This window comes from Macrobrachium rosenbergii, chromosome 42, assembly GCF_040412425.1.
Source record: "Macrobrachium rosenbergii isolate ZJJX-2024 chromosome 42, ASM4041242v1, whole genome shotgun sequence".
Taxonomy (NCBI): domain Eukaryota; kingdom Metazoa; phylum Arthropoda; class Malacostraca; order Decapoda; family Palaemonidae; genus Macrobrachium; species Macrobrachium rosenbergii.
Genome location: NC_089782.1, coordinates 42,337,711 through 42,361,087, shown reverse-complemented (window position 1 = coordinate 42,361,087; position 23,377 = coordinate 42,337,711). Strand labels below are relative to the sequence as shown.

Here is a 23,377-nt window from a genome sequence, read left to right as displayed (position 1 = left end):
GGGATTCAGGAAATGATTGTGAACCGTTGGAGAAAATCCCTGTCTCCGTTTTATTTAGATATTTGTTGCAAATTAGTGAGTTTAAACGACTGTAAATAGATTTGGGGCCACGAAAAGTTATTACCAATGCCGATTAAATATAACATGGAAATGTGCTGATAAGAAGATTTATTGAAATTAGGTGAGTTTTAATAGATAAGGTGGACTGATAAACACAGCAAATGTGGGACAGCGAAAACAACGAAGTTTAATAGGGAAAATATGCCACAGTAGATCCAACGCACAGTCCGTTTTGTCATGATTAATGTACATTATGTTTCAACGAAAAAAATCATCACTATAAATAAATCTTAAACTTGGCCTTTTCAAACTTCTGAATCGTTAGTGAAGAAGTTCATCACCGACCCTTTTCCGTTCTGCCATTTTTGAAGAACTATAATGGACAAGGACGACATGGTTCCCATCCTTCTGTCCGTCCCACGTAAATTAGTAATAACATTTATTATTATTATTATTATTATTATTATTATTATTATTATTATTATTATTATTATTATTATTCATCTAGCAAAAGTATCACAAGACTAAGATGGCTTCTGTGGCCAAGCACGATTCGTTAAACATACATTTTTTGTTGGTAACATAGAAGAAACCAAATGTCCAATCCAGGCATCTTATCTCCTTTTAACATCTTGCTTTACCACACTTGCAGGCCTTCATATAGTAACGGCCCGCGCTGGCATAAGGCTAAGCAAACCATCCAACCATGAAAGATGCTTTGTAACTACCATATGCTTCCAGTTTTGCAGACCGTCAGCATCCGCGGCAGTGGTGACCATGCGCGTTGCAACGCCAGCGTACATAAATCAGTCGATCAACGGTATTCTGCTGAGGTGTCACTATGTCATACTGTCTATGCTTTAGGTTTTTTTTTTTTTTTATTCCCTCTCCTGCCAAGTTGTGGAATCCATTTGAATCAGTCGTTTACCTCTGCTTGGATAGTTTATACCTATCTCGAGATCTGTTGGTATTTAATACTTTCCATTATTTTTACCTCATATATATCTTGTTCTTAAGAAGATTAGCTAGCAAGTTAATAGTCTTTTAAGAAATTTATTCCACACGAGTGCAAGCTCATGTTGAACAAAAATTAGAGCTAAAAAGAATACGTATTGAAATAAATAAAAACTGAGACAACAAGATACCAAGTCTCAGAGCTGGTTAAATGAAATTTCGAGAAAAGAAAATGCTAAAAATACTTCAAGATTTTCTCAGAACATTAGGTGAGGAGGACGAGTTCTCTCTCTCTCTCTCTCTCTCTCTCTCTCTCTCTCTCTCTCTCTCTCTCTCTCTCTCTCTCTCTCTCTCTCTCTCTCTCTCACTGCTGTGGTAATCTATAAAATATTTGCTTGCAACTCAAAATGAGAAATCACGTACCCTCTCCCGAGTTAGTGTTTTGCATAACAAATTACCTTACTTGAAAAACTCGTGGCAGTTTGGCGCGCAAAACAGGACTCAGTTTTTCTCTGCCACTTGTTAACTTTGCGCTCCAGAAATCGTCTACCGATTTCTTTCTAGGACTTACCTGTCAGTCACAGGAAACTGAGTTGATAGAGAGGCTCATACGCACTTTTACGATATTAGATAATGCCTCGGTCTCCCTCTTTATCTTACGGAATAAAGGAAATAACGATAACAAAAATCTGAGTACTGATAAGTCCTTGGTTCAGGGGTTGAACAAGTGAAAACGGTCTCGAGTCATCCAATGCAAACATGGGATAGACTAAAAGGGTCAGTTTCCAAAAACGCAGTAAGTGGTTGTCAGCTTCCAGCTTCAGTGTTTGAACACGCGTATTTAGTCTCTATTGGGAGAACTGTATACACGGAGTACATATGATATCTGAATTAGTAATCACCGCCCTTCACTCCCCAGTGAGAACATTGGGTACACAGAGTCAGCATAGTAGCAACTGGATAAACGCTAGACTGACTCGAGTTGGAAAGTTCACGTAGAAATCGAATCCCTCAGTGACCTGTGGTTGTTATGTCGCTATGTGACTATTATGAAACTAGTGTTCTCTAGACTTGGGTGTTTTCAAATACTCTGTACCATGGCTTTCAACAGATTAAGGTTTTGAGTTACTGTACTTTTCCTTGAGCTCAGGACACTTCTTTCTTTAATTTTTAATACAATCACTGAGCATATTTGCTTTTTTTTTTGTTTCTCTGTTAGGAATGTGTATACTTCCTCTAATAATAAAAATAATAATAATAATAGACAACCTATTACTAACGGGCTCGTCGACCAAAGTAATTCACGCATGCATCCACAGATATATATATATATATATATATATATATATATATATATATATATATATATATATATATATATATATATATATATATATATATATATATGTGTGTATATGTATATAATAACTTCTGTTAATGCATAACAGGTAAGTGGGAGAGGTAAAAGAAGTAAAGCTCCTAGAGCATTACTTGTTATTACACACCATTTATGAAATGTGAGCTTCAGTTAGAAAAAAATGTATTTCATAAAGAGACTGAACATGCGCCTTTAATTCAGTTTAGTGTGATATGACTCAGTTCACGAGGAGAAATAAACTCCAATGAAGAACCACTGTAAAAGCCACGAGGAATTATGCGCCGAGCATCATTCACCCCTGTACACTATCAAACAGTTTAAGTGTAATTAACAATATTAATCACAACTGCTCCAAGCACTTCTGTTCGGGAGATCGAACGTAGCAAAAAGTGTGCAGGTTTTAACACAAATTACATTTCACCTAATGACAGTTCAGAAAGAAAAACCTAGGTAACAAAACAACAGGTAAAATTAGCAATAGATGAACGATTCAGTTTCGTAGAAATCATATTCTGGTAGTTTTTCCACTAGTAAAAAAGAAGCTCATTTGTCTCTTAAAATTGCATGCCTGTTCTGATCATGTTAAATCATATCAATAAATTCATGATCCAATATTGTAGAATGTCCTGAAATGGCAGTAACGACCTACAAGTTAATTTCATTTTGATAATCTAATTCTGAAGGCAGGTGTTGTCTTTATTATGCTGTCTTTCTTTTGCAAAATCAGACAATAAACGTTACACTCCACAACTGCCAATTACCAGCGCGGGAAAACACCTGCTGCTAGCACCGTAGTCGGTGAATGACTAAAAGCAAAACGTTTTGGTCGCGTCAGAAGGTAAACAAACTATAAAATCGAACGCACTGTACAATGAAAAGTAATATTCAAGGGTTGAGGGACACTGAAGGCGAAAAACCTCTTATATATTGTTGGTGATTTACATAAAACTTCAGAGAATCGCACCATACATGATGGAAGTAAACGTTTGGAACGGAACTAAAAGATCTTCAAAAGCGACAAGAAGTGATGAAATAATTATAGATAAATGCTAAAGACATCAGCGGTAAAAGAACAAGTAAAACTAACTTCGTAAAAAGAAATGTCGTAAGCTCTAACTTGGTAAACTTATTTTGCAAGTTTTGAGACTTTTTCATAGGACTACATTTCAAGCGTTGCTCTTCGTGTGGCATTTTGTTCAGTGCAAAAGCGCATCTCTCGGCTATATTTCAGGTAGCCATTAAATTCATTAGGACAGTGCTGACCACACTGCCAATGTCCAGTCTTTTCTGTATTCTTGAATTCTTCAGCTGAGTGACATCTGTTAGATTACTGACTTTGCTTAACAATGAACATCAAATAAGAAATCCTTAGTATACACATAATCAGTCCTTTTTAAGTACAAACCTGTTCCCGGTTGTATCAAAAGCTGAGGAAAATGAAGATATGATTATTCAACAAGCACTATCAGTCTCATGTAAAAGATTAAACAGCAAAACTAAGAATACAAAGTAATGAAACTATTCGTGCTCAGTGTGACGCTGCTAATTTTTGCACTTTCAGGAGTCCTTATACTCATTCACTCTGCTGAGTCCACAGTCTACCACACTAAATTGTAAGTGCATTAAGCTCTTCCTCGGACTGAAATGAATAGATCATTAGCTAGGGATACTGAAGCTAGTCTTTTTAATCTATGATGATTATTTGCTAAAACAAAACAACTAGCCCGTCAACGAGAAGGAAGGAGAACAGAATAGAATATAGAATTTAGGCCAAGCGCTGGGACCTATGAGGTCATTCAGCGCTGGAACGGAAATTGACAACATAAAGGTTTGGAAGGTGTAACAGGAAGAAAACATCTCAGTTGCACTATGAATCAATTGTTAGGAGAGGTGGAAAGTAAGATGGAAAAGAAGAGAATATGAACGGAGGTATTATAAAAGGAATGAAAGGGGTTGCAGTTTGAGACAGAAGGGACGCTGCAAAGAACATTAAGTAATGTCTACAGTGCACCGCATGGGGTGTACTGATGACACTACCCCCCAACAGAGGAGAGGGAGGGAGGGACAAGTGGCAACGTGGTTAACAGTGGTGCTGTTCAGTCTGCTACATTTACCAGCCCAGTATGTTCTGCACAATACACATACACACACACACACACACACACACACACACACACAATATCACACACTCTTTCTTTCTCTCTCTCTCTCTCTCTCTTTACCTGTACACATTTTGCTGCCGACATTGCACTTGACAACTTACAGAATAATAATGTCGATATCAGCACGGCCTTCAGAGCCGTGTAACGCAAAGGGCAACTGTGAAATTCTGCTACTCACGTCTTTCCTGTTTCATTTTCCTCAAATTTCTCCTTAAAATCTACAACCACCTTTCACATACTTCTCAACCAAGTAGGTCTGGGTCTCCAAAGTGTTCTGGTGCCCACGGAAGCCCTGCTGACAATATCACACAGTTCTCCCAGAGGTAGGACATGTTCAAACCACCTCCTTTCCACCACTATCTCAGCCACATATGGAATTTCCATAGCTTCCACAATTTCCTCCATTGCATCATTCCTCACTTTGCTATCCGACTCCCAGTATTCTTCTTGAGGCTTATTTTCAAATCGACGAAATCTTTTAGTTTCATTGTCATACCATGTAGCCTTCCGGATTGTACTACACTTGCGAACAATCTTATTTTTGTATGTCATGTCTGTCTATTTGATTTCCAAATCATATTCCGCCTGCCTCACTATTGTTTGAGTTACATATTTTTTTAGCATTTCACCAAATTCCGCCTCAAGAGAACTGGATATCGTCGTTCCGAAATATCTGAAAGCCAAAACCTCATTAAGCCTTTCTACTTTTAAAGCTTCGTCCCCGTATGCATACCCTGTAAATATTCCTTCCGTTTTTCTTAGATTCGTTTCTTATATTTATTTCGTACCTCTAGGTATATGATGCATTCTGTTTCGCAAGCTTTGTAAATCTAAAACAGCACCATCAGCTTATTCTAATTCTGTTTCTGTCAAGTTTTTTATCGTTATTCCGCCATCCACGATCCATTTCTTCACAGCTGCCAAGTCAGATTACGTATTGACAAGAGCTTCAAGCAAGTATAACTGTAGAACCAACATATACTTTAGTTCTAAAACCTCGTGAATTCACAGTAAGAAGAGATATGACTTTGCCACGTGGTAGGCAATTTCGTGCCAGAGGTTTCAGACAAGTTAATTTCATATTACGTATTTGAAATTACGGAATAATGACGGTAAAAATGACTGATAAGACTACACAAGTGTTCAGTTGGTAAGCTAGGTGTGGTCTTCGTGTGCGTTTTCTGGGGTCCGTCATTATACATGTCAGCTTGATTCTCTCTCTCTCTCTCTCTCTCTCTCTCTCTCTCTCTCTCTCTCTCTCTCTCTCTCCTGTCTTCCCATAAAGAACATAAAATCTGTTGTATTGACATGGGATTTTAGAATCATGTAGGAAAGCTTAACTGAAAGATACATTAAGAGACGAAGCAGACGCAAAGAGTAAGTAAAGTTATCGGAGGTAAAAGAACAAATGACAATAATTTCATAAAAACGAGAGTATTCAACTGCAATGTGGAAAACCTCTCTTGCAAGTGTTTAGATTTTTACGCACGATTGAACCTTATGCTATAAAGTTAATTTTTGACCTTCAAAACAAAGTCTTCCTTGTCTTCAGCTTTGCCCATTTCTATATGGGGTCGCTGTCTCCTACTAGCCTTCTCCACCTTCCTCTATCCAGCATATCCTGACTTCTTAAACCTTTCTCCCTCATGCCAAGGCCTCCCCCTTAGTTTCCTTCCCTATACGTCCATGCTCATAACCCTTTCACACACATGACCGTCTCTCCGCATATCCTGACCAAAGCACTGTAGCCTTCTTACCTGGGCCTTCGATACTTCCCCTGCTTTAACTTAATAAAATAATTTCTTATCCTATCTCTTCTTGTGACTCCATACACCCATCTCAACCTCCTCATCTCTGCCACATCCACTTTCATTTGGTCTCACTACACTTTTGTAAAATTTTCTTTAACCTTTACACTAATCCTCATTGTATTCTGTGGTTGACTTCAGAGTCCATATTTCCACTGCCAGCCACATTTTACCCTAGATATTTAAAAGTACAACACACAGTACAAGATAAATACTAGCAGGAAAATTATACATCCACTAGTGAAATTTCCATCACGGGTCATGTTGGTTTCGTAATTTCATCGACTACTCATACTCTGTTGTAACTAAGTTCGAGGGATGGATGGTTGAAGGTTGCATAGGTCTATCTACCGAGACATCAGCAGCCAATTCCTTCCCAGATCTCACTTGGAGAAGAAGGTTGTGTTTATGTTTTGTCTCTAGAGATTGATCTCTTCCTTGCCTCTGCTGCTTATTAGCGACCTTTAACCCCTAAAAGTTAATGTAGCTTAATTTCATTTTATACAAAAAACATAAACGTTAATAAATATTCAGCCGCTGTATTGACGTTGGTTTCTTGTAAAGTGAATGAAGATTGCCATCGGCAGTCACTAGCAAGGCATGAGGGCTTTAAATATAGATTTCAGCAAAATTTAAAAGGTCAAAAACTCAAAATCTCTTGTAAAAATGCTTTCACAATTATCACCACTGAATTTATTTAGAATCCCCTTATATCGACTTCACATTTAGTTTAATCTAGCAACACGTGTTCATTTAGAATGACCAAGAAATAATACACCTAAATATACCACAATTTCAGTGTACAGTATAACCACCGCTGACGATCTTAAAAAAAATTATGCTGCACAACTTAAAAGTGTGAAATAGGTCTAGGTAGCTCACCAAAATTTGGCTCCAAAAGCTGATACTAATATATCAAGAACACCAACAGAGGCTGGAGGATGAATGACATAACGATTGTGATCTGTGTAGTAGGCAATTGGCCTGCCTGCAAAGCCGGACGCACACCACCTCCCACGGCAAAGGCTTTTAAATAGCAATCTGCACACCTGCTGCAAAAGTAATTTAGGTGCATTGACATCAGAGCAAAAGAAGAATTAAGTTATCTGATAGGAACGTGGAAAAACCCATACCACGTGAACAATGCCATGAGTGAGAACGAAATCCCTACCCTGCAGTTTTAGCAAAGAGAGAAGATCGGCCTAAGTTTGCAATTTATTTTCTGTTCTAGAACAACGACAAAAAACCTTGACTGGAAATCTAAATCTAAAGAGATATCGTCGTGTTTCTGAAACATACCGTCTGTACAGGGATGAAAAGAGAACAACGGGTTGTAACTTTCCTTGAAGTCTAGATCTTGCTGGCGATGTTGGGCAGTCAAGATCGGTCCTGCTGAACTCATTCTCTGGCGAAGACAGCTCCTGTCTATAGCCCAGGACCTACTAGCCTTTGAAAAAATGACGTCCTGTTTGTCTAGATTAAGCACGGGCTCTTGCTCCTATAGGCAGTCCTTCAGCAAAGAAGGCAATGGGTGACTTCCACTGAACCCCCCGTCGGCATGAAAAACCACAGCAAAACTCAAGAAGTCATTGTTTTGAAATCTGGAAAGGTCAAGTGGATTTAAATCGCTGAACTAAATTGAATATATCCACTTTTTTATTTGTTAAGAAAATATTTAATTCCTCAGTCTGCTCAAAGCATGGGTATATAAGTATTGTCACAATACATGAAAGAAAGAGCAGAACCGTTCGTTTACGTCTTCTTTTCGTAGGCCATTTTCTTAGACAAAGCCCAAAACAACATATCTAGGGAACATTTGTTATGAAATCATCAACAATAAAATTCTGAGGCTTACGTAATTCTATAACGCTAATTGGAAATTAAGAGATGATAAAAATTAATCCTTAAAACCAGTTTACAGATTTACTTTTTTCATATTTGGGAGGTTTAAATCAACTGCATTAACAATAATTAGTTCATCATCTTGAAAATACGCGTCCTTATCTTAGATAAATACTTGAAATGGAAAAACACCAAATGTGGGCTGCTTCTATAATATCAGTTCTTGCAAAACAGTTACAGTTGGTTACAGACTATGATTAAGCTAGACTGGTCTACTCATGCTCAATGCAATGCCATTATTTGTGCTAAATCAATAATAATAATAATAATAATAATAATAATAATAATAATAATAATAATAATGATAATAATAATAATAATAATAATAATAATTCTGTATAGCAAATAACCGTTGAACTAACAGAGTATATCCTATTGATAAAAGAAGAATGGCACTACAATCTGGACCATAAGCGCACTGAAATAGGTATCTCGAAATGTTTCGGTTCTTGCGTTCGTTTCCCTCCTGTGTTGGTTAAGGTTTCTCGGTCACAAACGCGAAGATTTTTGAAAAGTGGCGCCTAGCTACAATTTCGAGGTCAAGTCAGCGTTCCTGTGTGTCAGAATGGTCTGTCTCACATTAAAATTATTTCGTGTGAAAGTGTTCAATTTACGGACACTGTAGCTAAAATTTATGATGAAAATCGACTGTCTGATTCTTTTAGGAGCAATTTGTTATTCTGCTCGGTACCTTAGGGGAACAATAAACCAGCATGCTATAGTCAGTGTGGAGTCTGTGTAGTAGAGATCGTTGGACAACTGGCTTTGAGTCTTCCTTCCTGTTTTGTGAGACGTACGTATCAGAAGATACCTATTTTACTTTGTTCACACCATTCTTTCATTTAATGCTGCCGTCAAGCTTCGGTGAAGGCGTCAAGTGTGGACTCTATGCTTCACTTACAGGAACAGGCGGCGTTACACGATGTTTCGTGGCACCGTGTCTGGCTGCCAATTTTTGTTTAGAAAGTAGGGACAGTTCAGGTAGATACTGGGAAATCTTGAGTCGCCCCTGGCCCCGTGACACCGTGTAAATGAACGTATGCTAATTTCAGTACCTCTCCCGTATTGGCTTTTGTTGCAAAATTTGCCCGCAAGTTGCAATAAGATTTCAGAAAACGGTCTTATGAGGCCGCGTTCACGAATCACTACAAGTGATTCTCTCTCTCTCTCTCTCTCTCTCTCTCTCTCTCTCTCTCTCTCTCTCTCTCTCTCTCTCTATTTTGATGTCAAGTTGGCAGGGATAATATACCAACCGTTTCTTAATGTATTCACGGTGCTTAGCTATATGTTGCCTTTTTTTTTTTTTTGCTTAGTGACTAGGCCTATCATCACCTTAACTAGACCTGACAGTTATGGAGGATCACGATGGGAGACCGTGGGTTTAATTAGAAAGTTGCTAGCTTTCAGTGAAAATGCCTTAAAACGACAGTATGAAAAATGCCTCATTAACTGCCCAAGTATCACATATTACACTCGATCATGGTAGTAGGACGTGATGCCGAATGCACTTAGGCCGAAGTCAAGAAGCCGAACGGACGTGAATACGAACGGACAGGAAGAAAAAGAAGAATGGACATGATGCCGAATTTGCAAGAAATCGAAACAACCTTGGGTGGGTCGTAAATAAGATAACTACCAAAAACCTCAATAAAATGAAGATAACAAAAGTAACAACATTTTAAAAATTTTCTATACATCGAGTCGTTAAAGAGATAATTACCAGTTTCGTTGCTGGTAACAAGGAAAACAATTTTCTTTTCTATTTGAAATTTACTATCCCATGAGTTTGATCATGGATTTCGTTAAGACAGCACGAGGAGGAAGAAAGCTCCTTTTAAGTGGTTATGCCTACGTTGTGGATGAAAAGGTTAATGACACTACATACTGGCGGTGTGAAAAACGCAGAGAGTGTAGTGCTAGACTTAAAATTATTGATGATAAAGTACCAAGCAATGCGTGCGATCATTCTCATCCACCTGGTGGGGCTCGTCATTCGGTTTTTAAAGTATTGGGCGGGATGATGAGTAAAGTTGAGCATTCGGAAGAAGTTACGAGCACCATAATTAGGAATGCAACAGAAAGATAGCCTCTTAGTGTAGCTGGAACCCTACCTAAGAAAGAAACTCTTGAAAGAATCATACGAAGAGCAAGAAAGGTAGATATGGTCGAAACCTTGGACGTAACAACGCGAGGAGAGAACTTTCGGATGTATGAAAGTGATGCTGCTGTTATTTTTTTTTTTTTACCAAAAAGAATTTGGAACTCTTATCAAAAAAGCAAACGTAGTTTGGAGGCGGAACATTCGACTCTGCCCCACTAGGCAAACAATTATATGCTATCCATGCGCTTATTTCGGGAAACAAAACATTGCCTTTAGTTTACTGCATAGCAAGTAATAAGCACGAAAGAACTTACGACGAAATTTTTAACTTTCAGAAAAACAACGGAGTAAATGAACCAACTTCCATAACATTAGACTTCGAAAAAGCAGTTATTAATAGTGTTAAGCAAACTTTCCCAAACACATTAATATCAGGCTGTTTTTTATTTTTTTTTTTTATTTTGGCCAATGCCTATGGTGCAATATACAAGCCAGCGGACTGCAAAACTGGTATGCCGAACCTGAGAATGCACACCTCATTAAGCAATTGCAGGCTCTTGCTTTTGCCCTACCACCTGATGTTCAAGAATTATTTGACAAACTCCTTGCTCAATTAGATCCCACAACTGATGAAATGTTAAGCGACTTTCTAGTTTATTTTGAGAGAACATGATTAGTAGTGCAGCGGGGAAGAAGAAGGAAGGATATTTTCGACGTAGAATTATGGTCAGTTCACTCTCGTGTTATGGATAATTTGCCCAGAACCAACAATTCGCTTGAAGGCTGGCATGCGGCTTTCAAAAAAAAGGCTTAATATAATGCACCCCACATTACCCAAGCTTCTTAGAATTATCACGAGAGAACGAGCTACAAATGAAGTTTTAATTGAACAGGCATCTATGGGAATCAGTATTTCACTGACAAACAAAAAATATGATGCCATCAACGAAAGAATTAAGCCTATTTGTAATTCCTGTAATAAAGAAGGTGGTCTAGGTTTCCTACGTGCTTTAGCTCACAATTTTTAATTACATAAAATATTTATACATTATTATTTTATGACTTACATTGTTTTCAACAATTCTCTGCAAAAAGAAATCTGCAAATAATGGTTACAATGATTACAATTTTTAATTACACAATAAAAGTTCGACTTCCTGGTCGTTCGGCATCGCCTCCATTCTTCTTCCTGTCCCTTCGACTTCTTGTCCTCGGCCTCTTGACTGCAGCATAAGTGCGTTCGGCACCGCGTCCGCACACGTCGATCATACCATCACGGGCGGGGTATCGAAAACGAACTATAGGCCTACCTTTCCAAATGCATTCGATGTAGGACTCTGCACCTTAAGTTTAGGTTAGGATGCATACCCCTTAATTACTACTATCCCAAATCTTAGCAAAGGTTAGGGGTACTCAAACTTCTCCTAATAACTCCCTCACCCCGGTTGGATGCGGCCTACAAGGTTAGGGGGAAGGTTAGGTTATGATGTAACCGGAATATTGTTTCCTGTTTTTTCTGCGTTTTATGATATTTCTTTTTGTGAATACACAGATAAACCAAATGTACTTTACGGATAGGTGTTTCATGCGCTAGATACGTATAAATGAAAGGCAAGGGTGCTGCCCACGCGGCCAGGCCATACAAGTCATAAAGGAAGTAGGAACCTGAGTACAACTGTATCCAAGGAATTACCTGGGCAATCTAACTGCTTGCATACCAGCGATGACCAATTGACAGCATTTCATTGAATTATCCCTTCTGAGTGAATAGGATAGAAATAATCAACACACAATCACGGTAATTCCTTGGGTGCAGTTGCCCTCAGGTTCCAACTTCTTTTATGACTTGTATGGCCTAGTGGGCAGCACCCTTGCCTTTCAGTTGAGAGACCTGGGTTTGATCCTGATGTGAGTCAGATATTTATTTCTGTTCCACACGTGATTGTGTGTTGATTATATATATATATATATATATATATATATATATATATATATATATATATATATATATATAATGTTAGGTATATATACTATATGTAAATTTATAATGTTGAGGTCTTTACTGGGTGTAAATTTTCTGTTAGAACCCAGTGAAAAAAGCAGTGGGTTTCTTCATCTTTAAATATAAATATACTTCCGAAATAGTGCAATTAGTATTTATTTTATCATATATTTCACGCGACCTCTGTCTCATCACCGACAAAAAATTTCAAGAAAGAGAATTTTACATGAACTCGCGCGGTGACCCTATGCTAAATTTTCTCCTGTACATGCAAAATAATCTTACTGTCAAAATAATCTTTCTGAGTCTTTACTTTCATGTTCTTTGATTAACGCAAAAGTTATCTTCATTTTGTAGTCCGTTGCTCAGTGCAAAAACTTTATGCTCGATATGATAGAGTGAGGAATGATGAGCTTCGCTTGTATAAATGAGTTTTTTCATGCTAAGTATATTTTAATGATCGTCCATAATTATAAAAGAAGAACTTACCTTTAAAAGAAAATCAGATTGTCATTAAAAAAATCACCCATCAGTCGTGTATTAATAATGCATATCACTATTAATGAATGTTGGCAGTTACCGAGTAATTTACTCAGACATATGTTAACATTTATCAGTTTTAGTTCTCTGTACAAGAAAACTATTGTGCCGGCTTTGTCTGTCCGTCCGCACTTTTTCTGTCCGCCTTCAGATCTTAAAAAACTACTGGGACTAGAGGACTGCAAATTGGTATGTTGATCATCCATCCTCCAATCATCAAACATACCAAATTGCAGCTCTCTAACCTCAGTAGTTTTTTTTTATTTTCTTTAAGGTTAAAGTTAGCCATAATTGTGCGTCTGGCAACGATATAGGACAGGCCACCACCGGTCGATGGTTAAAGTTTCATGGGCCGCGGCTCATACAGCGTTATCCCGAGACCACCGAAAGATATATCTATTTTCGGTGTCCTTGATTATATGCTGTACAGAAAAATCGATTGCGCCGAAGAAACTTCGGCGCATTTTTTAGTTGTTTTATGTTGTGGCCAATTGAAGTTAAGTATACCTTAGTTTAACCAGACCACTGAGCTGATTAACAGCTCTTCTAGGGCTGGCCCGAAGAATTAGATTTATTTTACGTGGCTAAGAACCAACTGGTTACCTAGCAATGGGACTTACAGCTTATTGTGGAATCCGAACCACATTATAAAGAGAAATGAATTTCTATCACCAGAAATAAATTCCTCTAATCCTTCATTGGCCGGTCGGAGAATCGAACGCGGGCCCAGCAGAGTGCTAGCTGAGAACGATACCCACCCGTCCAATGAGGAACAGAGCAGACAAGGAGAGTGTAGGGTGTGGGGAGGAGATGAGAAATAGTTAGGCTAAGTTCAACCCCAGAGGAACACGTTACTATACTATATTAATTTTTCGTCATACTTCACCTTCACCTATTAAATTCGCTAGTGAACACCGCAGTAGAAATATACTAAGATATTTCCTTGTGCGATAGGAAGCAGCTGTTGAGACGTCTTATTGTCTTCTTGATCATGGATCTGATTAGTGATGGGGACAGATGGGCAGTTGTTCCCTCCACAATAATTTCATATGAACCGAATTGTCCTTTTTGTTTTTCGAATTATGCACGAATTAAAATCAAAATTTATTATTTTATTATTGTTTTACCCCAGCATTACTGAGGGTAGCACTAACATGAATATAAGAGAGAGAGAGAGAGAGAGAAAGAGAGAGAGAGAGAGAGAGAGAGAGAGAGACTCGTAACCTGAAAAAAATTCCGAAGAAAAGCTTCGGTTTTATCTTTAGAAATGAACTATAGTTGTTCGCTTGAGTGAGAAGGGTGAGTACAATCAGCCAAGAAGCAGGGGAAGTTCAAACCGTCACTGAAATGTATTAGAAGGCAGGTTTGTCGGGGTAGACCCATCAACTCTTTTGTGTATCTGCTTAGGGGCAAATTTTGCTCCTTGGGAATAATTTAAAATTCAGTGATTTTCATTTTGTTTTGGCAGTGCTTGAGGAATGGCTTAGCATCAAGAGTATATATATATATTTTCATGCAAGACGAGAAGTGCTTGGATACAGGTTAACCCGCCTGAAACTTTAGACAGCAGACGAGATCTGGAAAATGATAAAGAAAAGACAGAAACAAAATCTACTTGTAGGAAAATTTCATGGGGACGAACAACGAAAAGTAGAAATTGCTAAGTACTCGAGCCTAGATAGCGAAGTCTAGTAAATCCCAAGAGCAGATAATAAGATAGAATATAAGGGAAAACAGGCGGTAGATGCTGACAGAGCAATGTATTCAAGGAGTGGCATTGCTGTCAGGATAGCCCACAGAATTATGAAACATAAATAGAGAAGAAGAGGAAAATGCTTGTTGGAAGAAGGGATGGGTCAATGATTTCATCAGAAGATGAGAGAAATATGCTGCGTGGAACATATCTGTGGTCATGAATGACAAATGTGAGATGACGAAACCCAGAATGCTCTAAAGAACGAACTAGCTGTTTTTGAAGTGATACCAGCAACAAAGAAACTTGGAGAGAGAAATGGCCAGGCTGTGATGGATTTACTGCTGAGATAATTTCAGATGAAAATTAAGCGATATCTCGAATACTAACTCGACTGTTGTGCAGAATATGGAACGAGGAAGCAAAGGCAGGTGGCTGGGAATACGAAGTCATGACGAAGGTAAAAAGGAAAGGTAACCTGACTAGAATCGGTAATTGTAGCTTAGGCATTGCACTGGTACACGTCAGTGAGCTTATTCCTAATAGACTGGAGAAAGAAATTGATAAAATACTTATAGATTTACAGTCTGGTTTAAGAAAAGACATGTTGGCAGAAGTGTCTAGCATTTAAAAATCCCCCTCCGATGGCTTTTGTTGAATACGAGAATGCATTTGATAGCATCCACAGACCATTATTATGGAAGGCCTTGCGATACTGCTGTGTTCCCCTTGAATATTTAACGCCAATCGAAATTACCCATGAAAGAAATAGATGCCAAGTTATTGTTGATGGAGTCTTGTCAATTACATATATAGTAAATACTGACTTGCTATGAGGGAATGTTAGGTCACCATAGATGTTTAGGTTTTATAAAGTGGTTGTAAAAGTAGCAGAAGGTTTAGATCAGATAACAATAGACACTGGGTGGTTCAAGCAGATGACGCTCTATCACGAACATCATCAAACAGGTTGCATTGTATTATCTAGAGAGATGGAACTCGAAGAAAAACAGAAGCAATGAGGACAGATGAACGACATATAGGAACAATGATATCCAATACGCGTCCTTTGGAGTTAGAACTTAGTGAAAGACTGAAATCGGCAATTCGGACAATGGGCAGGCTGAATAAGTTTTGGATATTGAGCGAAAGAAAGGTTATGTATTAATCTCGTACGATCTGTAACGATGTCTGGACATGAATTATTGTGGGAAAGTGAAATTATACCTTAAACATACTGACGATTTCTTAATAAAAGCTTCAAGAAGAATATTATAACCCAATGGCAAATAGAGTGTCCTTCAACTCCCCTCCACAGTAAGGAAACATGCACTGCTTCTTTTTTTCTGTGGGCCACAGACAAGTTCATAATAAGAAGTATATTCTTAACTATCTTTCTGCACAAGAAGAAGAAAAGCAATAGGAAATGGTGTGCGTCTATTGCATACGGCGCCAGTAATGGTTAGGTTAGGGATGGAAATCTTACTTATTTGTAAGATTTCCAGACAGAAAAAACTTAGAAAAGGCAAAAATGGAGTTTCAGAAAATCAGCAATATATCGGTAAATGAGAAGGATAAACTTAAACCAAAAATAAAAGTAGTCTACTTCCCGAAGGAAGAAGATGACATTGTTGATAACATTGTAAAGAAAAAGCCATGGATAGGTAACCTCATTTCTGAAAATGACGACCTGAAAACTGTAAAGGAAATGATTGCCAAAGATGACAAATATAAATACTATATCATCAAATGTACACCACAAATACAAAGGGCTATCTATGATAGAGGTGACAAATTGTGTACACTGTATAGCCGTTGCAAAGTATACGACTGTTACATGCCATATCAATGCTATAAATGCCAGGAATTTGGTCACAGCGCAACAAATTGTAGAAATGACCAAGCTTGTCCTAGATGTAGTGAAAATCACAAATCAAATGAATGTGCTAGCAAGTTCCTCATTGGATGGGTCGATATCGTTCTCGGCTAGCACTCTGCTGGGCCGGCGCTCGAACCTCCGGTCGGCCAATGAAGAATTAGAGGAATTTATTTCTGGTGATAGAAATACATTTCTCGGTATAATGTGGTTCGGATTCCACAATAAGCTGTAGGTCCCGTTGTTAGGTAACCAATTGGTTCTTAGCCACGTAAAATAAGTCTAATCCTTCGGGACAGCCCTAGGAGACCTGTTAATCAGCTCAGTGGTCTGGTTAAACTTAGGTATACTTAACTTAACACCTTCAAGTGTAGAAATTGTGTAAAGAAAGGCCATAGTGATACTAAACATAAAACATATGATGGCGATAAGTGCACAGTATATAAATAATATGTGTCAAAGGTGAAAAACAATACGGATCATGGCTTTTACTAATAACCCTCCATGCAGTTTAATACAGGAAGAAAGCAAATTTAAAAAAGAACTAAAGACTCTCCTATCCTGCAGGAGCTATGATACTGACGAGAAAACACTGAAAGACAATTATAAAACATAAGAAGCACATTATTTTGAAAGCGTACAACGGCCCGCCAGAGAGGTAATTATCCCTGTGGAGGGCTGTACATAAAACCAAAGTGAACAAAGTGAACTCTTGGAGACGCCATGGAAGCGTCCGTTTGTCGAGAAATTTTATTCTCCGTCATTCCTGGATTGCGTATCTCCCCACCCGTTGCCTTGATCACGTTCTGTCCAGAATTAAAAGTGCTTATCAGTGTGCATCATAGCGCTGCAACTTGCATCGATACATAAGGTTTAGACGAAATAAATAACGTGCAAAAACTGTGCAAAGAAAGGCCATAGTGATACTAAACATAAAACATGTGGTGGCAATAAGTGCACAGTATATAAAGTATGTGTATCAAAGGTGAAAAATAATACGGACCATGGCTTTGACTAATAATCTTTGCAATTTAATAAACATATTCCGTAGGAAATAAAACTAACACTTAGAAATCTGATAAATGATCCGGAAGTGAAGTTAAGTATATCTTAATTTAACCAGACCACTGAGTTGATTAACAGCTCTCCTAGGGCTGGCCCGAAGGATTAGGCTTATTTTACGTGGCTAAGAACCAACTGGTTACCTAGCAACGAGACCTACGGCTTATTGTAGAATCCGAACCACATTATACCGAGAAATGAATTTCTATCACCAGAAATAAATTCCTCTAATGCTTCATTGGTCGGTCGGAGAATCGAACGCTGGCCTAGGAGAGTACTAGCCGAGTACGATATCGACCCATCCAATGAGGAACTTAGAGCATACAAGAAGAACGCAAATTTAAAAAGGAACTAAAGGCTCTCCTATTCTGCAGGAGCTACGATACTGACGAGAAAACACTGAAAGACCATTAGAAAATATAAGAAGCACCTTATTTCGAAAACGTACATGGGCCCGCCAGAGAGGGAATTATCACTGTGGAGGGCTGTACATAAAACCAAACAAAGTGAAAGTAGCCTAGCAAGCCCAGACCAAAAGCAGGTAAAAGAAGAAGAAGAATAAAAAAAGAGGATCCACATTCGTACCCAAACAAGTCTTGGGCTGCTCTAGGAGCAAGAGCCCGTGCCTGCTCATGGGTATAGTGATCCAACATCAACAACAAACAAACGGAACAATTTCACAAGCGGAGGAAGATTTGAATGTACTTCTGTGTGAATTCACGGACTGAAGTGGAATCAGCAATGAAGGAACTTGGACGATGGTGAAATCACAGCAGAGATGATTTTAGGCGAAAATTTAATGATTCTTCGTACACTGGCAGATGTGTTGCAAATACGAAGTGAAGAAAAGGTCAATTCACATGTTACTGAAATTCTTCTGTACCATTTTGAGAAATTGTAAAGAAGACAGGCGAGGGTGAATGAAGTATCATTGTTTATTTTTTGCGCAAGCACAGAGATTACCCGTAGTTTTGTTGTGCAAGGTTGATTTTGATTTTGATATTGTGACATTTCAGAATGGAATGATTGGTACTTGAAAACTCTGAATTTGGTTCCCTTTAAATTCATCATTCAACTTTAGCGCAAAGATGTAAAATACATCAAGCGAGTCTTGCGTGAATGGTAACTGCAACATCCGAATATCCTGAAAATAAGTAAAGCTTAACCAAGATAACTTGCTGTTAGCTGTAAGATCTCGTTTAATGACCATTGCAGCTTGCATTTGATAACCGTTGGCTGTTAGTAGACTCAGAAAAACATGAAATTTCACAACCTTTCCGTCTTTGGCCGGGTTGCGACCAGCTCGAGTGTAGATACCTTCATGTCATTCTAAGCAGCAGTGTGTTTAGATGTTAGTATACGGACGTTAATAGCAAAAGAAAGTCTGCCGTGCAACAAATGCCCATTTCTCATTCTAGATTCAAGCATATTTACGAACGTCATTCCCTGCACTACTGTAAATTTAACGAAGTTCGAGAACATGCATACAAAAGAGAGATAAATCATCGTTATTATTAGCGACATGTAAGTTTAGATCAGTCTAGACTCGGTGCTTTAGCTGATCATGAGTTTCCCTTAACAGAATAAAAAAAAAAAGTGTGATAAGATGAAGAGGTAAAAAGGTGTTGCACCATTAGCCAAAATTGCTATGAGAACTTTCAAAAGCTTTCGGACAAAAGCGTTAAATAGATAAAGAAAGCGGTACCTGGCAACTGTTCAAATCTGCATTTCTCACCGCACTGGGCTTGCAATAGTGTTCAGATCGTTTAAACCTATGCATTATATATTTCTGGCGCCGTCTTGCGAAGTAATACGTTACTTCATGTAACATTGTTAAGTCGTTATGTTTATTAAAGCAAAAGAAGGTCCCATAGCTGAAACCGATGTTCTCCAAAAAAAAAAAACTTTGTATTTACTGGAAGTTGATAAAATCCTAGGATGCCTAGTTTTAATCACATTTAAATAGTGTATATAGAGACGTTATCATGAAAGTTGCTATGGTAAAGGATTTATTTTTTCTACGAGTCTGAAAATCACTTTGATCTTGTTAATTTTGAGGTGTTAGATCATTTGATAAGACAAACTATAAAGGCAAAACGAATGGTTTCCGTTAAAAAAAACTGCAGAACCAACCATTTCTCTCTCTCTATCTCTATTTCGCGTACGACGCGCTTGTTAATTACATTTTCAAGCTCCTTGACATACCAATTTAGCAGGTTCAATCAAGCTGCTTCTGTTTTTACTTTACTCGTTTTGTAAAATACTTTGGTGGAAATCTAGAAATAGCGTTGGTTGTAACTGAGCAAGCGTGAAGAGTTTTACTCGTTTTGTAAAATACTTTGCCTGTATCTAGAAATGGCACAGGTAGTAAACGAGAAACTGAGAGCAAGTGTGAGGCGGGCGAGGTCAGAATTACCACCAGTGGTCCTGTGCTGCTACGATTAAAGATTTTGCATCACCAACCATCATCGATCTGAAGCTTTTCCTAGTGTCGTTCAGTTAAGGCGTCCCTCCCGGACGCGCCGTCATGATAATGATAATAAAAAGCTATTGCCGCCTACACTTACTTTAGTTTTGAAGCTACTTCTAGTGAATATTGGGGTTATGGCTTAGTGCCTGGTAATTATTTTTTAGTATTAACTATACAAACACGCAAAACAAGCATGAAACCTATTTGACATTTTTCACCCTCGTCATACAGTAATCGTCTGAAAGAGTCATTTAAGTTCCAAGGTTTTATTCTGATATTTTCAAAGATAACGTTCTTTGTGTGAGCGGTGGTAACACTCTTCTATTTTGAAATTTACTTTTTTCATTATTAGAAAGAATAGTTCCTTTAATAGTGAACGAACTTTCCTGGAGAGCATCTTTAAAACATTTTTGGTTGACTGCATATTCCACGGAAAAGGAGGGGAGTGGTCTTTATCAAATTTAGATCTGAATAACCTAAATGGCAACTCAGATGTTTCTTATTCGGCCTTTTGTCCTTATTTTTTTAAAATACATGTATAGCATCATTAGATTGTGATGGAATTTTTTAAAGCAAAATTTGTCGTAGATAGTACAAAATTTTTTTAACGAGGCATTTAGAATATAGAGCAAGGAGAAATTTGGCATTTTTTTTTTTCTGAGACGTAACCTAACTAACCGAAATAATCTTATGAGTGGCCATGACTGTTTTACAGTTAAATGTTAAACCATATTCATATAAGTATGCAAATAGTGTCACTGTCGTAAAAAAAAAATTAAGAAGTTTCATGAACACGATCCGTGCAAGTGACTTGATGTGTGCCGATTCAGCGGCGTCAGACTTTCATTGCCCGTCGTCTTTCAGAATGTGCGCCTGCAGCCGGCTCCGATAGGAAGCTGGTTTCTCGCTGGGGCCACTGGGGACAATCATTCCTATGGAGAAATGCATTCGAGAGAGTTTCAGGGAATTCAAAATGAAGAAGTACATTCGAGAAAGTCTCGTGAAAATATAAGTCAAGCTTTGAAGATTCAGAGAACTAGGCCCACAGGGATGGAGAGGATTTCCAGACTGACGTAAGCACACATACGGTTGCCCCCCGACGGTTAGATCACGTAAAGGGGGAAATGATTATCGGTAATTTGTGCCAGCAACACCTGGTAACAGCATCGATAATTAGGGAGAGAACTCTGCCACGTGTCTCTGATTCAACGATAGGGGTTTCTTACGGGAAGGAGGTGTTCTGTCATCAAAACAAATCGGGAAGGCAGTGAGGGATCATCATTGCAGTTCTTAGTCATGATTACATTTGTGAGTCGCTGATGTAAAGCATATGGTAACACTGCCCATCATGGCAGTATGCATAGATGTTACCGGCCACTACAATGGTTTCAGTTAAATGTAAGGGCATAATTTGCAAGCGTAGGCTAAGAAATTCATCACTTTTATAATGTTACTTTCGTCTTTTAACAGCAAAAGAACAACTTAAAACATTAGCTGATAATAAAAACTTTCTGAACATATGAACGTATCCTTATTAATTATTCCCATTAGTGCTGAAGTATTTAACACCGCGTGCAAACTGGCAAGTGTTTGGATCAAATATCACGTCATAAATAATAAGCAGAGAGAAACCTATTGTATACACAAACACACACACATATATATATATATATATATATATATATATATATATACATATATATATATATATATATATATATATATATATATATATATATATATATATATAATCTCATTTTATTTGTTAACTTTTTAAAAGGAGCCCATTCATTCGTACGTTCTTGACTAAAAAAATAAAATCATCCGGAGGTTAATCTAATGAAAACTGTTCAGGTTATTATATACAAATAATATTACTGAGAATCACGGCTCTCTAAAATTGCTCAACTGAGACCGACATGGTTTACCCAAGGACAACAAAGGATAGAGAGAGAAAGAGAGTGGTGGGGAAGACGGAAGCGACAAACTGACAAACAAATATACAGTGACTAGTGTAAATACACAGCAGTGACTACATTGTAAAATATACAGTGACTACGAAGTAAAATGTACAGCGACTTCCATGTCATTACCTGGCAATCGATGTGTCGTTTCAATGCTGGTTATCATAATGCTCAGCTCCGAAGGCCAAAGATTAGGCCGATAGCCCGTACACTCGACAGCTTGTTGTCTACAAACAAAAGTGATTATTCCCCGACACGTTTGTACGATTTGTTTTTGGAAGTCCAGCATGCGTAGGGTTAAATATGCGACAAATATAACCTTACATAAACAATACATGAAAATTTTTCCAGTGCACGTACCGGATGTCATCTATATTCCGCTGCCACAAGGACTCAGATAGCCTCGCGAGGACTGATTGCAGACTCGGTCTTTCAAAATGTTAATTTATTAAGATAATCTGTTTAAAATATGATCAATCAGCTGAATGAAATTCTCCACTGTCAATGTGACGCATTTGGTTGCTTGATATTATCAATGGTTAAAAGTCTTGATAACGACGGGTAGCCTGCCCAGGAGAGCAGCTTAGCAACCATTATTTGATTCATTAATTTTTATACATTGGCGTTACACCAACAAAGGTGATCGAAGTCGTTAGGATCCTGGTTGTTCAGTATTCATAAAAAATCGAAGTAAGCGTTCAAACAAACATGAACATGTAAGTACCCTCACTCATTAAAGCATTGAAATCACGTAGAAAACTTGCAAATATGAACGTGCCCATTGCTGTTACAAGAGCAAAATAATTTCTGTATGGAGGGCAGCTGCTTTGTCAGAATTAACTATATGTTCTCCGTTGGACTGGTCGGTACCGTTCTCGGCTAGCACACTGCAGGACCCGAGTTCGAATCTCCGGCCGACCAATGAAGAATTAGAGGAATTTATTTCTGGTGATAGAAATTAATTTCTCGCTATAATGTGGTTCGGATTCCACAATAAGCTGTAGGTCCCTTTGCTAGGTAACCAATTGGTTTTTAGCCATGTAAAATGAGTCTAATCCTTCGGGCCAGCCCTAGGAGAGCTGTTAACCAGCTCAGTGGTCTGGTTAAACTAAGGGTATATTTAAAGGGATAACACTGAGAGCTGATTAACGGCTCTCCTAGGGCTGGCCCGAAGGATTAGACTTATTTTACGTGGCTAAGAACCAACTGGTTACCTAGCAACGGGACCTACAGCTTATTGTGGAATCCGAACCACATTATAACGGGAAATGAATTTCTGTCACCAGAAATAAATTCCTCTAATTCTTCATTGGCCGCTCGGAGATTCGAACTCGCGGCCAGGAGAGTGCCAGCTGAGAACGGAACCCACTCGTCCAACGAAGAACTGATACACGCATAAAAATGC

General features: G+C 38.2%; 1 protein-coding gene across 1 annotated transcript in view; it reads left to right on the top strand.

Annotated features, from left to right (window-relative positions):
* The first annotated feature begins 8,977 nt into the window (after window positions 1–8,977).
* Daao2 (D-amino acid oxidase 2) overlaps window positions 8,978–23,377 on the top strand; it is a 61,487-nt gene continuing 47,087 nt past the window's right edge. Inside the window, exon 1 of the mRNA XM_067086235.1 lies at window positions 8,978–9,057. The gene's annotated coding sequence lies outside the window, so the exon portion shown is untranslated. The remainder of the gene's footprint in view (window positions 9,058–23,377) is intronic.